Here is a 22,987-nt window from a genome sequence, read left to right as displayed (position 1 = left end):
AGAAGAAAAAGAGTTTTTGTGCCGGAGATGACGAAGGGGGAGGAGGGAGAGTAATGGATCTAGGATGGAGAGAGACAAGTAAAGAGAGAATGAGAATGTGATTGAAAGAGAAGAGAAACAAAGATTGAAAAAGAAATCCTATGTACAAAAAAGTTTCAAATTTGAAATCAGCCATGTCAGAGAAAGGATTTTGGCAGGATAATCTGAGCAAAATTTCAAAATCTCACTTTTCTTTTCAAGTTCAAACTAACCGTCAAATAATTGCAGCTGGAGGATTTTGAGTTGGGCTGATCTCAACCCATGAATCCAATTATATCTCTATGCCAGCTAGGACATTTTCAACCATATATTGGTTAATCATAATCATTATATTGAGTTAATCATAACCACTCACAGTGACAAGTTGGACATTTTTTTTTTCAAAAACTGTCTTATTTTGTTATATAGATACATATCTATTTGCTCTATCTCTGTGATTTTTTGTGTCAGAAAAAAAGTTGTCTTTCCTATGAAGCCCATGCATGCTGTATTATGATCTTTTAGAACTTTGGGCCACCCTCTAGTTTTTCACAAGCTTATGATCTTCATTTCTTCCCACTTTTTCTACCATATTACCTTACGTTTTTTCTTCCCCCAGAATGCTCAAATTGTGCTAGATGAATTCAACATTGTATTGCACTCCTCAGATTCTATCGCTCCTGTTGGGATCCTTCATACCATGGCATTCCATTTAGAAAGTAAGCTGGGGACTGAATCTTTATGTGATGGTGGAAGCAATGGCATATTTCTTGAGAAGATGGATGCAGTATGCGAAGTGCTGGGGGACTGCCTACAAAGATGTGAGGTGGAGTGCCAATCTGTTGATGACTTGGCTAAAGTTACTGAGCACAAACTTCACATTTCAAAAACAAAAAAGGATGATATATTTTCCATATCTTGCTGGTTGCAAGATGCATGCAAAACTTCATCAGGTAGAAGCTCAATGGTTTAATGAATTTACTCCATTCAAGATTGAAATTTATTTTATTTTATTTATTCGTTTTGTCTATGTATTCATTCCCCTTTTACCTTTTCTGCCTCTGCTAGTTCTTTTATCTATTGGCCTTTGGATTGTATTTTTTTTTCTGTTTCAAATTTCTAGTATTTTACTTTTGTTTGATTCGGAAATTTGTGGGAGGGATTTGAGGATTATTCTAAGGTAGATTGAATTACAAATTTGTCTCTGTATTTCGCTTTTGTGCCAGCTCTAGTTCTCCTCTCTATTGGTCTTTGGTTTGTATTTTTTTTATTAAAAAAGATCAGGTAATTTAGTTTTTGTTTTATTGCCAGATTTGCAAGAGGATTTGAGGGTTGTTCTAATGAAGATTGAATTACAACTTTCAGAATATAGATTCTCTTGGGAGAACGTTATCTATATTCATTTATATATAGCTGATAAATGAGTGAGTTTGCAGTGGCAAATGAAACATATGTGAGATTTATTACACAGGAGAAGTGCCAGTTTGGGGTTCCATCCCGCAGTACAATTGAACTTCCCCTATTGCAAGTTGGTTTAGGGAGGGCATATATTGAAGTCCTGGTGGCAAATGATCAAAGCAAAAGAGTTTTGCATGTACAAAGTATCTCCTGCTGGGCTCCTAGTTGCATCGGACCGTATAGCCAGGTATTTATTTTTCGAGCTTTTACTGTAATTAATTCGATTTTGTCTCCCCACAATGGAACACTGCATCAACACTGTATTTCTGCTACTTGTGGGCTATCACATTATTCCTCGTGCAGCTCCATCTTGTTCCATTGCTTTCATTTTTGTTTGTGTGAATTCTAGCATATCTGAAGTGCTTTTTTATTTTTATTTTTTAATAAAGATTCCTTCATTAATGTTTTCAATTATGGGTCCAATTTTTTTTTTTTTGGTAATTCAGTATCCGGCCCAATGGACTGACTAATCCGGGAGACCAATCCCACCGTCTACTAGCGGGGTGCCCATTTAAGGCCAGGGGCAAAGCTCCATATGGATTGGTCTCAAGAAGTTGTTTGCACCTAGGAGGTTTTGAACTTGAGATATTGGAGGGAGCACTCACAGGCCCAAAGCCTTCACCACCCGACCAACCCCACTTAAGGCTCCATTTGATTTGACGTAAAATATTTTACGCCAAAAAATATTTTTCATGTAAACTAATTTTGCACAAAGAAAATATATATGTATATATATATTATTTTTTTGGCATTTGGTTGACAAAACAAAATTCTTCTAGTCTCCATTATACCTTTTTAAAAATTTTGTTAGCTTGAGGTTGAAAAGGTAAAATCTACTAAAAGGGTCAAAGAGTTGAGCTTGCTGAGAGCTTCCTCAAAATTGACTTTTGGGATTTTCATTGGTAAATCATTTTTAGGACTATGATGGAAAATATATTTCTTAAAAAATGTTTTACTTCCTCTTTGTTTGACCAAACAACGGAAAATGCATAGAATATTTTCGAGGAAAACATTTTACATGGAAACATACGGAGCGTAACTCTCTTATAGACATATTACAAATTTTGAATATTTTCAGAGGTTTTTGCTCAGCATTTGTTTTTGGGCATCACTCAAATGATCTGCACAGTACATCTACAAGCCCACTATTCCAATTCAGCCTAAGCAGCAGGTTACTTGAAATAGGCAACACTTTCATCTCTAACTTTCATCTGTGATAACAACCAAAAGCTCCAGATGGTCAGCTGACAATCAGAAAATTTGAATGGTCTTCTCATCTTAGTGGGGGCGTGCAACACTTTAATCAAAATGGGGCTATGGTCAGAGATACCTGGCAGGAGTAATTTTGCCTCAGCCATTAACAAGAGATCTGTCAATTTTCCGAAACACCCTGCCATTTGTCCAAGTGAATTGCACACCACAGTAATTGAGATCATCAGGATCAGCCCTCAAAAAGCAATTATTTCAGTCATCCATGAACCTAGGCCATTTAACAGACCTGCCATTCCTTTCATGCATATATCTTATAGGATTAAAATCCCCACACAGAAGTCATGGAGTTTGGTGGAAGAGAGCAGCCGAAAATTCAATATCCCTCCACAGCCTCAATCTATTTTTAGGGGCATTATCTCCATAGATAACAGAAACACTACACTCTAATATCCCTTTGTCAACAACATGACAATAGATAACTTGGTTATTCATACTAATGCACCTCACATCTTGGTCCCAGACCGCCCATATCCTACTCACAGTAGACCAACTGTAATGAAATCATGCCCCAGTTTCTATTTATTGAATTGAAAACCATATCTTTATTTACACTTTAGACTCTGGTGTCCATGAGGCCAAAGAAAGAAACATTATTGTGAATGAGCTCCATTCCTTCCGGGGTATAGGGCAATTTAAGCCCGTACATTCTAGCACTAAAAAAATCATTAACAAAAAGAATGGAAAGATATATATCGTATCTGGGTTCACCCTGAGATTTCCCGTTAGAGCCGGATGCCTTCATCTTCTTCCTACTCCTTGCCTTGGTTGCTAGAGAAAGACCCTCCCCTACCAACCCCCTTAAATGCAGTTTGTCGAGGAGTCTGGGAGTTTCAATGTTTGAGTCCTCTGCCTTTAGGCCCTCAAAACCATTAATTGATTCCAAAGCCACCTGAGAATTCCCAAACAGTAGATGACATTGCCTATATTGTATAGACAGGTTGATCCTGCCCTAGGTCTACATCATCATGCTCTCCATTTGGTAGCTGTCCGCCACCTGGTCTGATGATTTCCCTTGCTCCATTTGTTGCTCTTCATGTTCCTTTTTTTTTTTCCCCACAGGCTTCACTTTCTCGAGGCTTCTGAGCAAGGCCTCCATTTCTTTTTGGGTGTCTTAACACAATCATGCCCAATCACACCACATGTCAAACACCTGGTGAGCACCCACTGGTACTCTGCTCTAATCTCTGCATATGCCCATCTCCCATATCCAGGTCAAACTTGTCCACGAGCTCATTGGCCACATCAGTTTTGATTCAAATTCTCGCAAAGCTAATCCTGTTCTTTGTCACAGTCAGGGAGTTATAAAGGCTTGCCAATAATACTCACAATATAACTCAGAGTTGTTTTTGGAGCTAGCTATTTTAGTTAGCTTTTTGACTTTTTATGAAAAAAACGTGCAGAAAAGTAGAGGGAAGAGTTGATTTTTTGGTAGTGACTTTTTAGCTTTTAAGCTATTTTAGCTAGTTCCCAAACTTGCCTTCAGTCCTTGTGCATTTCTGTAGTCAAAAGTGAAGTTAAAGAACTTAACCCATATCAGGATGTTTTTCAGACTCTCAACAAAAAATCGGTTTACAATGCCATGACATCCGTCGGACCACTCTTCCTCAGCGGTTTTTGTGCTATAGAATTGACAGCAAAGGACATCTCCTTATCAAAAGTAGCCTACCAGGCAATAGTTCTAGTCATCTTCCTGAATACAAGAATTGAGTTACCTTGATTTGGTCATCCTCCTTGTGTTCAAAATAATCTAGATTCATTTTTGTGTTTGCTCAAGGATTCTGAAGCATCTAAGCTCAATGTACCTGTCTTTTTTAGCAAGACTAGGGTTGTCTTCCTTCACAACATGGTATTCTCCTTGCTGGTCTGGAGCACAACAGCCATCTCTCATGGCCGTTAATGAACACGCTTCTATTCTAAAAGTGTGTATTATGAACATAGTTATAATTAATGCCTAAACTAACTAAAAGCACAGTTAGAAAACATGCTTCAATGCCTTTTTTTAGTGTTATTTCATTCAGTCATTTATTATATCATTAAGGCATAAGAGCTTAAAAGTGTGTTTTTCATGAAAACGTGATTTGAAAATGTGCTTTACCGTAGTTTGGAAAATAAGTTGATTTGTACATTAGTTGTTTAATTGGAATAAAAATAAACATATATAGGTCAAAGAGCTCAAGGATTTGTCTAGTAACTCCTTCCAAAATTAGGTGAGATAAATAAGCACGAATGTATTCTTCTTTCAAAATGAGGGTTTTTCTTACTGAAACTTGTCAGATTTGAGGATTACGAGGGCTGGTCGTGTTTATAACAATTTAAAAAAGAGTGCTGCTCCATGTTGTCAGATGAAATTTTGATATAAACCAATGTGTTAGTGTTGAACACTTTAAAGTTACTTATGAAGGCACCTTTATATTTGTGTATGCACATGGTTTTCATATTATTTAAATTGTTAATCATTGATATTCAGTGATCCCACTATTTCTCATTTTGTTTCCTTCCAGGCAACTTTGCACCAGGAGGTACTTCATATGGCTGGGCAGTTGGGGCTTGACCCTCCAACAATGTTGCTCTGTAGTGGAGGTCCTACTGCTGAGCTTGAACTAGCACTACAAAACAGTGAAGCTGTGGCAAAATGCTTTCACTGTTCAATATCTACCTCTGCTACTCTCTTCACCATTTACTGTTCGGCATATATTCCTTCTTCAGACAGAATCACTATTCAGGACAAGCTGGACTCATTCCTGAAAGAAATGAAGTTACTAAATTTACGTGGTGAAAACAAGACTGAAGTGCTTGATTCTATTGTTTTATACGTCCTTGTGCCCGATTTTCCAAAGAGGTAACCAGTCCAACTTGTTTGTTAGTGGGTGTGCTACTACCATATGTCATCAGAATGAAACCTTTCTCCACTTTATTTCTATTTTGTGCACCTTTTTTTATGCCTTTGTGTTTTCATCTTTATGGTGAACGCAAGATTCATGTCATCTGCTCAATACCAGTATACATGACAAAAAAATTTTAAAAAAAAAAAAAAAAATTCCACAAAAAATGTACTCCTTTGTTACTTTTATTTTGTGCACCTTCCTTTTTTTTTTTTTAATTTGTGTCTTAATATATATTCTCTGTTGTGGTATTGTAGAGCTTCTGTAGAAGTAAAGCCTGTGCTTTATGCAGCGGATGATACTGAAACCAAGACTGATTTTGTTACCCAAGATCTATCTATTGAAACAGCACAAAGTTATTGGGGTTTTGGTCATGAAGACTGGCATGATTCTTGCTTTCAGAAATGTATTATTCATGGAAAAATATGTGCAGCCATCCTATCTATTACGGATGAACTTGCTGCGAAAATCTGTTCTGAGTGTGCAGGTGAAAATCAGGAAGTTTGTCCAAATTCCCGCACAGAGAGACAAATGGACAGATTAGCAAGGTTTTGCATTTTTCTTATTGATGGATTCCTTTCAGAGAACAACTTCTCTTGGAATGATGTAACGGTTAGTTTCTTTCTATCTAGGAGAGACCTTCATTTTAAGTTAACTTATGATGAACTAGGCTTCTGTTCAGTATTTGTTTCAAGATTACATTTATGTTTTACATAGTTTATAGGTAAGACGCCAATGCTACTCCACTAGGATTTCTTTTTCATGCTAGGGCTAATCACATTATCACTCTTTCCAGTTTTCGAAAGTTTCGTAGTTTGCCTATAGTTTGAGTAGAACCAAGTTCTAATTTATTTATTTTTTTTGATAATGTAAGAAGGCTTCATCAATCCAAGTCTTTGCATCTGCTAATAAATTCTAGCATTTGTGTTTTGAGTCTACAAAATGCATTTGGATTTTCATTTAGATGCAAATACCAGGCAAATGGTCTGTGAACCTTTTGGTTCATCTGTCAACCTGAAATTACATCTAATTGCTTGAATGGATTATATAATTGTGAACTGTAATGCTCCGGGTTTTCAAACCGTATTTTAAATGAATGTTACCCGATTTGAGGTTATTTGGTTCCAAATCTTTGTTGTCAGGACTTGTGGAGTCAGTTGTGTATGAGGTTGGAAGGATTTCATTGAACCTCGTTTTATCTTATTGTTGTTGTTTTGTATCTTATTTTTGTAGTCGGGAGTGTGGAATTGGGACTCAGAACAAAAATCTGGAAGTTTTGAGTTTTCTCAGGAGCTCTGCATGTGCAATGGGGAGGTCCTGCGCGGGCAGAATTGGTCAGAAGGCTGGGTATGTTGCTGCAGCAGGTCTGCTCGTGCGGCCATGAATTCTACATATGACGTCTGGGTTCTGCATATGCGGCAAGAGAGGTTCACACGAGTGAATATAGGGCAGTCTTTTCTGGAGTTGTTCCGCACATGTGGCTAGTATTTCCGCACGAACGGCCAGGCTGAGACAACTTTTGTTGGGGTGACATGGCAGGCTCTCCACCTGTTTTTCTTCATTTTTTGGCGTTGAAGCACGAAATATCATCAGAAATTCACTATTTCTTTCATTCTCTGTCTCTATAACTCTCTTTTCTCTCTTCTATCTCCTCTCTCTCTCTCCACCATCATTGAATAGTTTGAGCTTGAGTTTGACCTAGCTAGAATGAAACTTGATCTTTGGTCCAAGGCTTACAGTTGTAGAACACACCGAGGGCTACAATTTTACTATTCCAAATTTTCGTTTCAGGTTTCGCGTCTGGGGTTTCCTCCCATCTCCTCTCTTTGGTTGAGGTAGGGATTCTCTTCGCATTTCTACATGTTATGTATTTTCTTTGTTTTTCTTTCATATTATTGTGGTCCATCATGTTAGAGTTAGATTTGTAGATTTAATATGCATGTATTCATCTTGTATAGCTTAAAGTTGTGATTGGTGGTATATTTGAGCATTAGATGTGAAGAAGTCAAGATGAATTATGGGGTTGGACGTAGGGGCAGGCGCCGTGTCGTGTCAGGTTGTGTTCGTGTCGTGTCATCTCGGGTTCGTGTCATGTCGTGTCATTTTTTGTCATTTTTTGTCCGTGTCCAGTTTGTGTCGTATTAACGTGTGATGTCAAAAAATTTCACTATTAAGCAAAAATATCAAATATATGAAAAAAATTTGAAAATTTCTTCATAAGTTAAATTTAATAAAATTAACCTTTATTAAATGAAATTATTTATAAAAATATTTGATTTCAACTTAATTTGACTTTCTTGATTTATAAATATTATATTTTATTATTATATTTTTTTTCTTAAATTAACTCAAATAATAGACAAAAAAAAAATACATTAAGTTCAATTAAAAGCAAAAACAAAACCTATATTAAACTTAAAATCGTATTTTACATACTTTTTAATAAATTAGACGTAATTATGTAAGAGATTAAAAAATGTCATGATACTCTTTAGTGGAAATAATTTTAAAATGTGTAACTAAGTCTTAATTATATGTGTTATCCATGTCATTTTCGTGTTATACATATTTGACACTAACCCGACCTATTTAATATTCGTTTTATCGGATCGTGTCATATACGCGCTCATGTCAGGAAATGGTTAACCCTAACCCCCTAACTTCGTTTACGGTTCAAGTTGTGTTATCTTGTCGTGTCACGTCGCAAATTCCTGCCCTTAGTTGGACAGAACAATGGGAATCCAAAAAACAAAAAAGTTGATGATGAGATGAGATTGATGAGTTGAGGAGGAAAATTGCTGCACTGACGGAGATGGTGCAACATTTGCAAGCTCCAACCAATGGTAGTGATGATTCCAAGGATATTCAACCTTCTTTTGAGATCATTTTGGTACACCGCAAGGCCGTCGAGCAAATCCGGAATGTTTTAGTCCAAGTGGGAGAACAACATCAGCTTCCCAACTTCATGGAAGTCTCAATCCAGATAATTCATTGATTAGTTAAACACCATTGAGCAGATGTTTGAATTGTGATGTTTTTGAACAGAAAAATGAGAAATTAATGGCGATTCGTCTCAAGTGAGAGCTTTCACTTGGTGGTTGCAATTGCAAGTGTGTAGGCAACATTGAGGCAAGGTCAAGATATGTGGTTGGGAGAAGATGAAGAAGATACTTAAGGAGCAAATCTTTCCAGTCAACTACTTGCAAACCTTGTACAGGAACTTACATAACCTCAAGCAATATGGGAGTTTTGACGAGTAAACGGAAGCATTCTATCAGCTTATTGCTCAAGTTGATCTCAAGACGTACTTGTCTTACACACTTTATTGTTTGTCTCTGAGGTTACAATAGGGCTTTGGCATTTGAGAAGCAACATAGCCGAGGTGTTTATATTGGACAAGATTGCACTCTCAGGGAGTTTTCATAGGTGGTTTTAGGCTGGGCCAATCCACTCCTAGCTTTGCCAAGGCTAGTCTTTCAACAAAGATGTGGATAAGGTTGTGCCCCGGTGCAAACTCAACGCACTAGTGGTGCTTGCAAAAGCCAAAATCAGCCCGAAAGTCATGGTTTTATTATAAGTGCTTTAAGTGTGAAGAACAGGGTCATAGGTCTTTAGATTGTCCTAAGGCTTTGGGCTACAATCAAAGCAAAGCTCTTGTTATTGAAGTTACAGTAGAGTTAAGGAAGAGGAAGACGAATGAGGAATGACTTGAGGGGATGTTGAGGAAGAGGATTGACCTGCTCTCATAGTCAAGGAGACTCGTTTTACACCCAAACAAGAAAGTGGAGAGGATTGGTTACCTACCAACATCATCTTTACCGTTTGCAACATTGGCGGCGACATTTGCAGTATGATCATTGATAATAGTAGTTGCAAGGATGTAGTTCTGAAGAAGTGGTTAGCAAAATTAGGAAGTTGAAGATCATCCTCATACTTATTCCCTCTTGGTTCAAGAAAGGTAATGAGATCAAAATTACTAAGCAATGTTTGATATCTTTTTTCATTTGAAAGTACTTTGATGAGGTGCTTATGGATGCTTGTTATGTCTTAATTAGCATCTATGACAATATGATTGACAACCTTGCATGATGGCAAGTGTAACACCTATACCGTTCTCAAAGGATGAAAGGCATTTTACATTGATTTCCATGAAGGAAAAGGTTACACCGAAGTCATCTTCCAACATTTTGCTTGCCCCTAAGGGGTTTTTGGAAAAGAGTAGAGATCTGTGGTTATTTTGGTGTTGGTCCTGGTATTACATACAGTTGCCATTGAGGAAGATACCGTAGTTAGCTCTCTTCTAAGGCAATACTTTGATGTGATTCCAAAATTGCTTCCTTCCGAATTGCCTCCTATATAGGATACCTAACATTTTATTGATTTGGTGTTTGGTTTGGCACTACCAAGCAAACTGGTCTATCGAATGTCTCCAAAAGAGAGGGAAGAGTTTCAAAAGCAAAGGTAAAGGGGGTACATAAGGGCAAGTGTTACAGGGTCAATTTTTGTTTCAAATTCCCAGCCTGTAATGGCACTAAGTTGGACATTTAGTCTCAGCCAATTATGAGTACACACACACAAAGCGTTATAACAAGTAAGAGAGTAGGCAACAAGAGATTACAGGAAAATTTCCAACCTTTATTAATTGCACCAACAATACAAAGGAGGCCTATGGAAACTCTTACAAACACTTCGTTTCTTTTTGAGTTCCATGGCTATGCCTTTCATAAGCTTACAATCAGTTACAAACTTACAACCAGCATTACAAGGAAAGCATGCCAAGTGGCATGGCAGTTGACACTCCCAACTGCCTAGGGACTTAGGAACATTTCTGGGACATAACTGCTATTAACTGCTGCTATCTTCCAGCCTTGGTTGCTGATTTCCAGCCTTGCCTTGTCTCTGCTCAACATGGGTAACCGCTGCCAATAGACAAGCATAACTGCCGATAACTGCTGTGTTGTTTGCCTCATCAAGTCAGCCACGAATTTGGTTGTCTTGGCCCCCAGACCAAGTTTTGCCTACTGATTGCTTTGAACCCCCAAGTATGCTGCAGCCCACATTCGGGTCATGTTAATGCCTTGCATTTGCGTAACTGATGCCCATGCTTTGGCCAAGGGTTGTGTGCTGCTACCTCAGCACTTAGCCAACTTTTCACCTTGCTGTTTTGGCATGCCACCATCATGCCATTGCCTTGGCTGGACATTGGCACAAGGTGTTGCCAATGCCAAGCTTGCAGCCTTCAAGTTGAAGGTGCTAACAAACCACCCCCACCAGAAGAAGCCGACGTCCTCGTCGATAAAGCCTCTAAGTAGTCTGTAATTTGCTTTTCAAACTGCCATAGAGTCACATCCTTTTCTCAACTCGCATCCGCTTCAAGAGAACCCTTCCACTTAACCAAGTAATGAGTTCTTCGATTTTTCTTGCTTTGCCCCTCTGTCTTGTGGTCCAGAATCTGTTCCACTTCTTTGTCAAACTGTTTTCTGATCACCGGAGGGGCACGTCGAGCTTGCGTCCGTGTTATGTTAGCCTGATCCTCATGATGAGGTTTCAGGAAACTAACATGGATTGTTGGGTGTATCTTCAACCGGTCAGGCAATTTCAGCCTGTAAGCAACATTTCCCACACGTTTTAGAATTTCAAAGGGTCCATTATACTTTGGAACTAGGCCTCGGTGCGTTGTCTTACTACTAATCTTTTTCCAAATCTGTTGAGTAAGCTTCAGCAGCACTTTGTCTCCCACTTTGAATTCCAAGGGTCTTCGCCCTTTGTCAGCATACTTTTTCATCCGCTTGCTTGCCTTAGCCAAACTGTCTTGTGCTTCATCCAGCATGTCTTGTTTAGCTCTTGCAAACCGGTATGTTGCGGGACATCTACCCCCTGAGCCAGTCCGTGCCACTTCATGCGGAGTGAGGGGCTTTTGCCCTGTGGCTAATTCAAATGGACTCATGCCTGTGGCAGATGACCGATGCAGATTATAACAAAACTGGGCGCTATCCAACAGGTCAATCCAATTCCTCTGACTTGCAGTCATATAATGTCGGAGGTATTTTGCTAGCAAAGCATTCATTCTCTCAGTCTGTCCATCCGTCTGAGGATGGTTTGTTGTAGAAAACTTTAATTCAGATCCCATCAAGTTAAATAGCACAGTCTAAAACCGTCCCGTAAAATGGGTATCCCTGTCACTAACAATATCCTCGGGCAAACCAAAGTATTTCACCACATACTTGTAAAATAGGTCTGCCACAACATCTGCGGGATAATCATGAGGGGCAGGGATAAACACAGCATACTTAGAGAAACGATCAACAACAACCATAACAGTACGCATACCGTTCACCTTTGCAACCCGAATATGAAGTCCATGGAAACAGACACCCATGGCTTCGTTGGAATAGGCAATGGTTGCAGCAGTCCAGCTGCCTTCTTTCTCTCTGTCTTGTCCAGTTGGCACACTAGGCAAGTTTTGGCATAGGCTTCTACATCTTCCTCCATTTTTGGCCAACAATAGGAACGAGACAGTAGCCATCATGCGTTGTTGTCTGGGGTGACCCGTCCATTGCGGATCATGAGTTTCTCTAAGCAACTCCAATCTTAGCCCACCAACACTAGGGACATATAATTTGTCTCCTTTGCCGTGGAGTAGATCGTTTTCCAACCAATAGCGACGCACAGTGCCATCTTTCACTTGTTGAACCAGCCTTTAATATTCAGAATCTATTGCAGCACTTACCCGAAATCTTTCCAACAATTGAGTTTCAATGTTTGATATCGTAGCAACGTAGTCCACAATTTCCTTCCGACTCAAAGCATCAGCAACCTGGTTGTGGCGCCCAGGTTTGTGTCGCCATTCGAAGTCATACTTCTCAATGAATTCTTGCCATCTGGCCTGCCTTGGAGACAACTTCTTTTGTGTTTTGAAGAAAGTATTTGCCACATTGTCCGTCAATACCATGAATTTGGTTCCCAGCAGGTAAACCCTCCAAATCTGGAGACAATGCACAACCGCTGCCATTTCCTTTTCATGGGCAGAATACTTCTTCTCCGCATCATTCAGCTTCTGACTTTCGAACGCAACTGGGTGCCCCTCTTGCACCAAAACACCACCAATAGCCTTATCAGAGGCATCAGTATGTAATTCGAATGGAAGTTCAAAATCAGGTAACCACAAAACCGGTTCACTTGCAACAGCCACTTTCAATTTGTCAAAGGCTGCTTGACAATTTTCATCCCACTTCCAGGGTCTGTCTCTCTTGAGCAAATCTGTGAGAGGTGCTGCCTTCTTTGAGTATCCCTCAATGAATTTTCTATAATAGTTGGCTAAACCCAAAAAGGAGCGCACTCTGTCACTTTGCATGGTGCTTGCCAATCCATGATTGCTTGCACTTTTCTATTGTCCATCTTTACGTGGCCTTTGCAAATTACATGCCCCAAGAATTTAATTTCCCACTGGGCAAACTCACATTTTTCCTTCTTGACATACAACTGGTGTTCCCTTAACCGAGTGAACACCATCCGAAGGTGGGACAAGTGATCCTCTAGGGACTCACTATATATTACAATATCATCCAAATAAACAACAACAAACTGATCGACATAATCATTGAACACATTATTCATAAGATTACAGAATGTAGCCAGGGCATTAGTTAACCCAAACGGCATTACTAGGAACTCAAAAGACCCATACATCGTAACACGTGGTCTTTGACTCATCCCCTTCAGCCACTCGGACTTGCCAATAGCCAGCACGTAAATCCAACTTTATGAAGTAAGTGGCCTTGCACAGTCGATCGAATAGGTCTGCCACCAAAGGGACCGGATACTTGTTCTTTATAGTCACTTTGTTGAGAGCCCGATAATCCACACACATGCGCAAACTTCCATCTTGCTTCTTTTGAAAAAGCACTGGGGCACTGTAAGGGGCTTTGGATGGCTGAACCAGTCCAGCTTCCAATAAGTCCGTCAATTGCCTTCGCAACTCCGTAAGTTCCATTGGGGACATTCTATAGGGTGCTTTTGCTGGAGGCTTAGCACCCGGAATCAACTCTATTTTATGATCAGTGGCACGCCGAGGAGGAAGGGACTTTGGCAACTTCGGAGGCATCACATCTTCAAATTCCCTTAACACTTCTGCCACTTCATCTGGCACTTCTACTGATAGATCGGGTTTGATTTCCACCAAGGCAGCAAGATAAGTCTCTGCGCCCTTTTTCAAACCGTTGTGCACTTGAATGGTTGAGAAGGTCTCCGTCTTCCTCTTTGTGCCCTTGCCTTTGTCTGATTTACTGCAACCAGCGACAAAGCAAGGCTTGTCTTCATCCGAAATAAGTATCCCACCCAAATATGGCATTAAAGCCACTTTTGTAGTCACAAAGAAATCATTTCCTAAGATGGCATCGAAATCATCCAATGGAACCACCATCAAGTTAGCCCGTCCAGTCCAATCTCCGACTGTGATCGATACTTTGGAAGCCATTCCTTGTACTGATTGAGCCACTGAGTTTACTGCCTTGATTCGACTAGTGCTTTGGGTAACTTGCAATCCAAGGGTTTGTACAACTTTTTCTGATAGAAAGTTATGCGTGGCACCGGTGTCTACCATTGTCGCAATGTCAGTATCCGCCAACTTCACTTTAATGTACATCAGACCAGTAGTAGGGGCTTTGTCTACATGAATTGCATTGAGCAATTGTAAGGGGTTTACCCTAGTCGGCCCCTTAGAATCCGACTCCCCTTTGCCATCTTCCGCGACCATAGCGTTAAGTTTCTCACGCTTGGGACAATCTTTCGCTCTATGGGGCCCATCACAGGTGAAACACCCTTTGTTAGATTTCCCACCATTAGTCTGAGAAGAATCCCCTTTTTGCTTGTACTTGGAACCCTCTTTTCCCTTCTTGAAACCAAACTTCTCTCCCGTCTTCTCTTTTCCTTTCTTCTTGGATTTGCTGGTTTCAGTCGTGGGTTCCTTACTTAACTTGTAGTCAAGCAACCCATCTGCCGCGGCCATGGCAGAGGGCAATTCTTTGACACCGAGTCTTCGAAGTTCTAACTGGGCCCAATTCTGCAACCCAAGCATAAAGTTGAAGAGTTTATCTTCTTCCGACATGTTCTTGATGTCGAGAATCAAAGAATTGAATTCTCACATATTCCCTCACCAATCCGGAATGCTTCAACCGTTTCAAGGCGTCTCTTGCAACCCAAGATGTGTTGCAAGGAAGGAATTGTTCCTTCATTTCCTTCTTAAGAGTCTCCCAAGTTGAGATCTCTGGCCGAGCATCATCCCCGACACGTATACGCCACTAAAGTTTAGCATCACCAGTAAGGTACATGCTTGTGATTGTAACCTTCTCTCCTTCTGGCACATGAGCAGCCTTGAAGTACTGCTCCATGTCCCACAGAAAATTCTCAAGTTCCTTGGCACTTCAATTTCCACCGAAGGCTTTAGGGTCTGGAACTTTGATTTTCGAAGGGGTCTTTTCCGAATTCATATGCCCACAGATGACCTTCTTCAGAAGGAACAGTTCATCCACAACTTCTTGAAACTTGTCTTTCCAAGAATCCGAAATGGCTAGCACATCCGTCAGCATGTCTTTGAACCGATCTACTGTCGAGGTCTCAAGGGCAAGAAACCCTGAGGCCACAACATCCAATTGATCCGTCAGCGAGCGATTCTCATTAGTAAGGTAACCCACAAGATTTTCCAACCGCGTTACTCTTTCTTTCAAGGCATACATGCCAGAAACCATTATAGCATAACCGTGCTCTGATACCAATTGTTACAGGGTCAATTTTTGTTTCAATTCCCAGCCTGTAATGGCACTAAGTTGGACACTTAGTCTCAGCCAATTATGAGTACACACACACACACACAAAGCATTATAACAAGTAAGAGAGTAGGCAACAAGAGATTACAGGAAAATTCTCAACCTTTATTAATTGTACCAACAATACAAAGGAGGCCTATGGAAACTCTTACAAACACTCGTTTCTTTTCGAGTTCCATGGCTATGCCTTTCATAGGCTTACAATCAGTTACAAACTTACAATCAGCATTACACGGAAAGCATGCCAAGTGGCATGGCAGTTGACACCCCCAACTGCCTAGGGACTTAGGAACATTTCTGGGACATAACTGCTATTAACTGCTGCTATCTTCCAGTCTTGGTTCTTGATTTCCAGCCTGCCTCGTCTCTGCCCAACATGGGTAACCGCTGCCAACAGACAAGCATAACTGTCGATAATTGCTGTGTTGTTTGCCTCATCAAGTCAGCCACGAATTTGGCTGTCTTGGCCCCCAGACCAAGTTTTGCCTACTGACTGCTTTGAATCCCCAAGTATGCTGCAGCCCACATTCGGGTCATGTTAATGCCTTGCATTTGCGTAGCTGATGCCCATGCTTTGGCCAAGGGTTGTGTGCTGCTATCTCAGCACTTAGCCAACTTTTCACCTTGCTATTTTGGCATGCCACCATCATGCCATTGCCTTGGCTGGACATTGGCGCAAGGTGTTGCCAATGCCAAGCTTGCAGCCTTCAAGTTGAAGGTGCTAACAGCAACTCACTATGGTGTGCAGGCTCTTTTGATGCCAAATTGAGCAATCCAATGCTAAGTACAAAGTTGTAACTAACCCCAAGGGGTTGGCCTGGTGGCAAGGCCTTGGGTCTTGGGGGTCTACTCCCGCCAATGTTCAGGTATCGAAAGCTCTCAAGTGTTAACGATTCCTTAGGGCCATTGGACTGTGGGAATAACCTTTGAATTAACCGTGGTGCACTTCCGAGAAACTCTTGGCCTGTGCATCCCGGGGATTAGTTGGGCTTTGATCTGGACGCTCCAGTGCCAATCAAAAAGTACAAAGCTGCAACTGACTTATACAAATGGAAGGTTGTCTTCAAAGAGCGAGATTTTGTTTGAGTAGTTTTGACCAGGGAAAAGCAGCCCCATGGTTCTTATATGAAGTTGAACGATTAGGGAGATCTTAGTTTTGACCAAGGAAAGGCAGCCCCATGGTTCTTATATGAAGTTGAACAATTAGCTATGTTACATGGACTCGGGTATGATTGGGTACGGGTGGGTGTCTAAGCATCATACCTTCATAACCTTAGATCTTAAGATATTGGAATATGTATCCAAAGTAGGATATGGGTATGGAGATTCTTTATGGACACATATATATTACCTATTATATAATATAGTTACATAAAATGTTGTAAAGTATATAGAAATGTACTTGAAATTGAAGAAAATTTAGAAAAAAAAATATGGAAATTTTCTCTCATCTATGTTAGAAGTTGTAAATGTTTCTTTTCTAGCAAATGTGAGATTCTTATTCTTCAACTATTGTAAAAAGTTGGAGGATCCAAGTATCTAAATTGGGTATGGGTGTCAGACACATTCCACACCCTTATCCTTGTCATATCCAATGGACATGATACTTTGGGGACATAGAAGAGTTCATGTAACATAGACGATTGGAAAGTGGGTCCTTGTGAAGTTTTAAGCAAGATTAATGATAATGCCTGTCGAGTTTGTTAGCCTCGTCATTTGAACATTTCTATACCTTTAATGTCAAACACTTGGTTCTTTATGTGGCAGATTAGTTTGTGATTGTGATTGTGATTGCTTCTGTTGTATTGTCTTAACTTGAGGACAAGTCATATTTTTGAGGTGGGAGTGCTAATGTAAGTAGTTGATAGGTCGTTGTGTTAGCTAGTAGTTGAGTTAGTTGCCTATAAATAGGTGTACATAGACTTCATAACTAATTTTGATAATTTGAAATTGTCTTTTTCAGAGCTTGAGCTCTTGTATACCTCACTGGGAATTTCTCTCTTCAATTCTTGTATTCATCACCTACGCAAAAGTGGCAAAATAACCCGACATTTTTCTCCAAATTATCTTAGAAGAATATGTGATTTTTTGAGTATCAAACCTGTAATTTGCAATTGGCCCAGTTGAGTTATAAGATTGTTGAGAATGTCTGCCAAAAAAGATAATCTGATTTGGCTGGCTTCCAGGTTGTGTTCTGTAGTCATGTGGGGCAGCCTCAACTTGTCCGAGTACTTGACATGATACTAGGCCCTTACATGATTAGATTTTTTTTTTGGGATGCCTTCTGAAGCCTTCTCTTTTTGATGAGATGTCATTTGTACTTCATTTTTCGCCTCTTTTTTGTTTTCATAACTTTCGGTTTTAATAATGAATTTAGCATTTTATGTAATAGAAAAAGAAATGGAAAAGAGACAGCTAGGGAACAAAAGCTTAATGTGGATGAAGTGTGGCATTTACCAAGAGAAAAAGGCATCTTGAAATAAATACATGAAATTAGATTTTATTTATTTATTATTTGTTTAATGTCTTTTGGAGGACTTGGGACGATTGGTATTCTCAGTTGTCAGCTCATTGATTTGGTCTCTGGTAGGGTTGTGCATAGAACCGATCACCCAGTGAACTTGACCGAACCTGGCGCACTAACCATCATAATGGACGGTTTCTCACAATGCGGCAGTTGGCTGCAGTTCCAAATAAATAGTTTACTAATTTGGATTATCGGTCGGAGTTCAGATTGACGACACACAGAACCAAACAACCTGAACCGGCCAAGTATTATACTAAATTATATGTATCTTTACATGTGTCATGCTTCCATTCGACCCCCAGATTACACTTTCTCACATTTTGGTTAGATCACTACTCCCTCTCCACTAAGCGATTCTCAATCCCTAGCCCATTACCAGTAGGCTTCAGTTCTGGTCTATGAAGCACCGACACGTTCCAAGGCTCTGCGTACGAGTGTCGGACACGTGTCAGACACGGACACGCGTCGGACACGTGTCCGACACTCTCTCTAACGTGTCTCCTTTTTTTTTTGAAAACTTCCAGTCGGACATGCCATGGACACGGCCTTAGTTACAAGATTCGTGCAAACAGGCCACGATTCTTACTCAGAATTGCGATTCAAATGAAGATGGGATCGTAAAGGGGAGAGAGAAAGAGAGAAACCTGGTGCGATCTGCTCGATCTCTGTCTCGCCTTCGATCTCGATCTGAACTCATCGATGTCCACGGCTCAGCTCTTGTCGCAGTCGAACTCGTCAAAGATGGAGTCATAGAGACTCGTCAGCTCCTCCGGCGGCGTCGCCATGTCCTCGCCATCGATCTGACTTCCTCTCTCTCTCTCTCTCTCTCTCTCTCTTGTCGCGCCTGTCTGTCCCTCCCGTTTTCAACCTATAACAATATAATTTGTTATATATAAAATATATATATATCTAATCTGTTATATAAAATATATATCTAATAAATTATATTAACATATTTGTTATTATATTATTATATTAAATTATAAATTATATTATATTAACATATAAAATATATATCTTATTTAAAAAAACACATTTTTTATTAATTTTTTAAAAATATATTTATTAATTTTATTATTATTTTGATTGTATAAGAATTAATGATTTTATTTTTATTTTAGACATATAATAAATAAATAAAATTATATATATTAAACGTGCCCCCAGCGTGTCGTGTCTTCTATTTTTTGAAAAATTGCATTTTCGCGTGTCCGTGTCGTGTCAGTGTCGTGCCCCGTGTCCGTGCAACATAGGTTCTGGTCTTAGGTTTACTAGTTCATCTTCACACTTTACAAACCCTATGCCCCCATCTGTTTTTTTGCAAATTGAAAAGGCAAATAAAAACCAGAGAAATGGTGAAGCTTTGCTGCCAGAGATTGCTCAAGTCTTTGGTGACTAGATCTAATACTTGAGGCTTTGAGCAACCCCTCACAGATATCTTATTAAAGTTCAACCAAAACCCCAAGTAGAATATTATATTACTGGATTTTTAAAATTTTCTAAGATTTTATTTACCAAATTGATAGACCTATGATGAAAGACAGTGAAAGTTAAACAGTCAATCTGAGATTCTCAGCCACTTTTGAGTTAAGTTTCAACCCGTTATCAAACCGATACTGACCGGGAAACCGAATAATACGAGTGGATGGTTTCAAAAGGGGGTTTGAGTCGAAATCGGTTAATATTTTTCCAGCCTGAATGTTGATGACCCAAACCGATCCGCCCATGTGCAGCTCTAGACTCTGGTATTCTGTTCAACAATGGATATCTCCTCAAGAAGTAGTCAACGATAGTGTGATGCTCAAGATGTTATTATTAAATCTCTCAACCCTGGTCCAGCTTTATATTTCATGCTTTACTTTTTTATTGAACTTTTTTCTCAACTATTTGTCTTGCCATTTACTTGCTTATATATAATGTTAATCTCTAATCTTTTTTTCCTCTCTCTCTCTCTCTCTCTCTCTCTCTCTCTCTCTCTCTCTCTCTCTCTTGTAGAATTTGAGGCTCTATTACCCAACAAGTCTACAAGTGTCTCATGAATCATTGTTGCTGATTTTCACGTCTGCATTCAATAAATTTGTTGAAATGTTTCAGAGAATTCAGATAAGTGAGGAGGAGAAACCAATTTTCAACCTTGTTCCTGTCTTAGGGGCTGGGAGGTCTGCAACATCTCCTGATGACATAATTACATGCGAATTATTTGCCCAGAAGATATCCGCACCCCTGCCCTCTCCTCATTAGCTTTTTATGCAAAAATCAGAAACTACCAGCAATGGAAAATATTTCTAGAGAAAACCACTCTGCAGATATATATGTATCTGTGATATTTTCTTTTTGTTACTTTTGTTTTCAAATTGTTTTTCCCCGCCTTACTTCGGTTGTTTCATGCTAGTTTGCATTTTGTTACAATTTTATTCTTACACTCTGTTCACCTTATCATCATTTCTTTCCCTACCGATGATATTCATCTTACTCTTTCTCTGAAAGTGCACAGATACAATTATCTTCTCGTTATTTTTTATTTGAAATTAATTTGAAAGTGGACAAATATATATGTATGTTCTCATTTTTTAATTTGGAAGTGTCTAATTTTATGACTATTCCTTGTGGAGCTGTTGTTGAGTGGTATTGGCATTGTACTTGTAACTAAGGTTTTATTTGATTATTGAGTGAGAATGAGCGTATTTGATGGGGGGTTTGAACAGATGATGGTAATGAATCCTCTGAATTGTTGGGTTAGGTTGGGTTGATAAAGAAGAGTGTCTGTCACTTTGTTGTGGGATCACAACTTTTGTACACCTCAAAGCCTTGGGGTTCAGATTGCAGCTGCTGGTGGCGGCGGTCATGGTGGTGGTGGTGTTGAGATGACTTTTCTTCCTGTAGAGGAGTGACACCAAACTTTAGGAATGATTGTTATAGCTTTTGGTAGTGATTATAGCTTATTTTGATTTGGAAGTCTGTGCTAAACTGTTTGGTGCAGCTTTTGTTTATAACTTATTAGGCCGAAATAGTTTAAATAAACTAAAAAAAAAATGATTATTTGAAAGTTGGGGTAGGAGTGTTTTTACCTTCTGTTTTCTGATTATCAATTTTTAACTTAAAAAACTCCACCAAACAGTGTGTTTCTTTCCCCCAAAGTAATGTTTCAGCAGTTACTAATTTCATTTATATCTATTTATTAAAGATGTTGGATACCATTTCATAGGTCAACGGGTTACAAAATTATATTTAAAAAATAAAAATAAGAAGTGCTTTACCATCTACACAAACTTAAGTCGGCATGTGAATACAGTTATAGCTGTCTTATTTTTTTTCCTTATATTATCATATAATAACATAGATATTGTTTGAAATATCTAAAAAGAGAATTGAAAATTATGAATATTATTATTAAAAAATAAATAAAATTGTACAACTGGAGATTTTGAAGTTTTCAATACCAAATAAATATACGGACAAAGCTATCTGACAAATAAGGAGGATTGGTGCATGTCTTTTTGGTTCGAAAAAGAAAAATGAGATTAAGAGAAATAAGAGGTTGTTTGGGATATTTTAAATAAGTTTTTTTTTTTTTTATCTTTTTAGACTAAAAAATTGAGAAAAAAAATATGGATGTTTGGGTTAATTTTTTGACTTTTTATAAAAAAAATGTGTATTAAAAAATTGTATAAATTAGTGTGTAGGAGAAAATTAGGATTGTGAGTTGTGTAGCCGTAATTTTTGACTTTTAGTGAATAATGATAACTTTTTAATTTTTTGAGTAACTTTTGACTTTTTGACTTTTTTTCAACTTGTCAAACTTGGCCTAAGATTTACGGAGCTTTTCCCATATTAAGCCAATTTACTATCTTAATTCTCAAATTATGTGTAGTTTGGACGGAATTCCCAAACTAGGCTAAAGCGCTATTATAAATCACGTTTTCACTGTTTGGAGCCGAAAATGTGATGAATAGTGAAAGCGCTATTACAAACAATGCTTTTAATTAAGAAAACGTGGTTACAAACCACGCTTTTAACATAAGTTTGTTTTCTGAAAAAAACGTAGTTCCAAACTACGCTTTCACTGTGCATATTGTTTAATGTTTTTTGTTCTGAAGAAAATGTGGTTTGGAACCACGTTTTCACTGTTGAGATGTAAAAGCGTGTTTCAAATTAACGTTTTCAACACAAAACTCTGCCTTCATTCTCACATACGCGCGCGCGCGCACACTCTCTCTCTCTCTCTCTCTCTCTCATTCTCACGCGCGCGCGCACACACACACTCTCTCTCTCTCTCATACACATATAATTTTTAATAAAATTGAGACTAATATTATTTTAATATATAATTTATAATATATATAAATTTTATTTTATAAAACTGAGATTACTATTAAATATATATAATAATAATTTATAATAGCAAATAATAATCAATTATATAATTTTTGTAAATATAAATCATTTTTATATAATTTTAGAAATAATTTTTTACAAATTAAATTGAAACAACCATACATACGTATGTATATAACCTGTCCAAAAGTTAAAATGATAATTATTTTTTACACTTAAATGATAATTATTTTTTATTTCTTAACCAAATTAATTTTTAATTTTTTTTAAAAAAAATTCTAAAAATCAAACCATATATAGCCTAAAAATCTTTTGATAATTCATTTTTTACGTTGGTAACTTATTTAATTATTTGTTAATTTTACGACATTTTTACCATCTGAGCCACATTTGGTAACCATTTCGTTTTCAGTTTTCAATTTATATTTACAAAAATTAAAAAAACTATCATAAAAACTTGTTTGATAATTTTTTTAGTTTATAAATGGTTGTCTCAATTTGTAAATTTGAGGAAAAAACGTAAATTCAAAGATTGAGACATTAATTATCAAAAGATTAATTATCAGATTTTGTTATATACATTAATAAAAAAAAATTGAATTTACATTTTTTCCTCAAATTTACAAATTGAGACAACCATTTATAAACTAAAAAAATTATCAAATAAGTTT

General features: G+C 38.3%; 1 pseudogene across 1 annotated transcript in view; it reads left to right on the top strand.

Moving 5' to 3' along the window:
• Nucleotides 1–20,460, top strand: part of LOC145789002 (diphthine--ammonia ligase-like) — a 34,601-nt pseudogene extending 14,141 nt beyond the window's left edge. The window contains exons 8-12 of the transcript XR_014341493.1: nt 638–971; nt 1,330–1,663; nt 5,250–5,587; nt 5,888–6,242; nt 19,977–20,460. The product of XR_014341493.1 is annotated as a diphthine--ammonia ligase-like (transcript). The remainder of the gene's footprint in view (nt 1–637; nt 972–1,329; nt 1,664–5,249; nt 5,588–5,887; nt 6,243–19,976) is intronic.
• Nucleotides 20,461–22,987: the final 2,527 nt, after the last annotated feature.

This window comes from Camellia sinensis, chromosome 10, assembly GCF_055761805.1.
Source record: "Camellia sinensis isolate YWXY chromosome 10, ASM5576180v1, whole genome shotgun sequence".
Classification (NCBI taxonomy): Eukaryota; Viridiplantae; Streptophyta; class Magnoliopsida; order Ericales; family Theaceae; genus Camellia; species Camellia sinensis.
The sequence above is the reverse complement of the archived record's forward strand: the minus strand, read 5'-3'. Positions and strand labels throughout refer to the sequence as shown.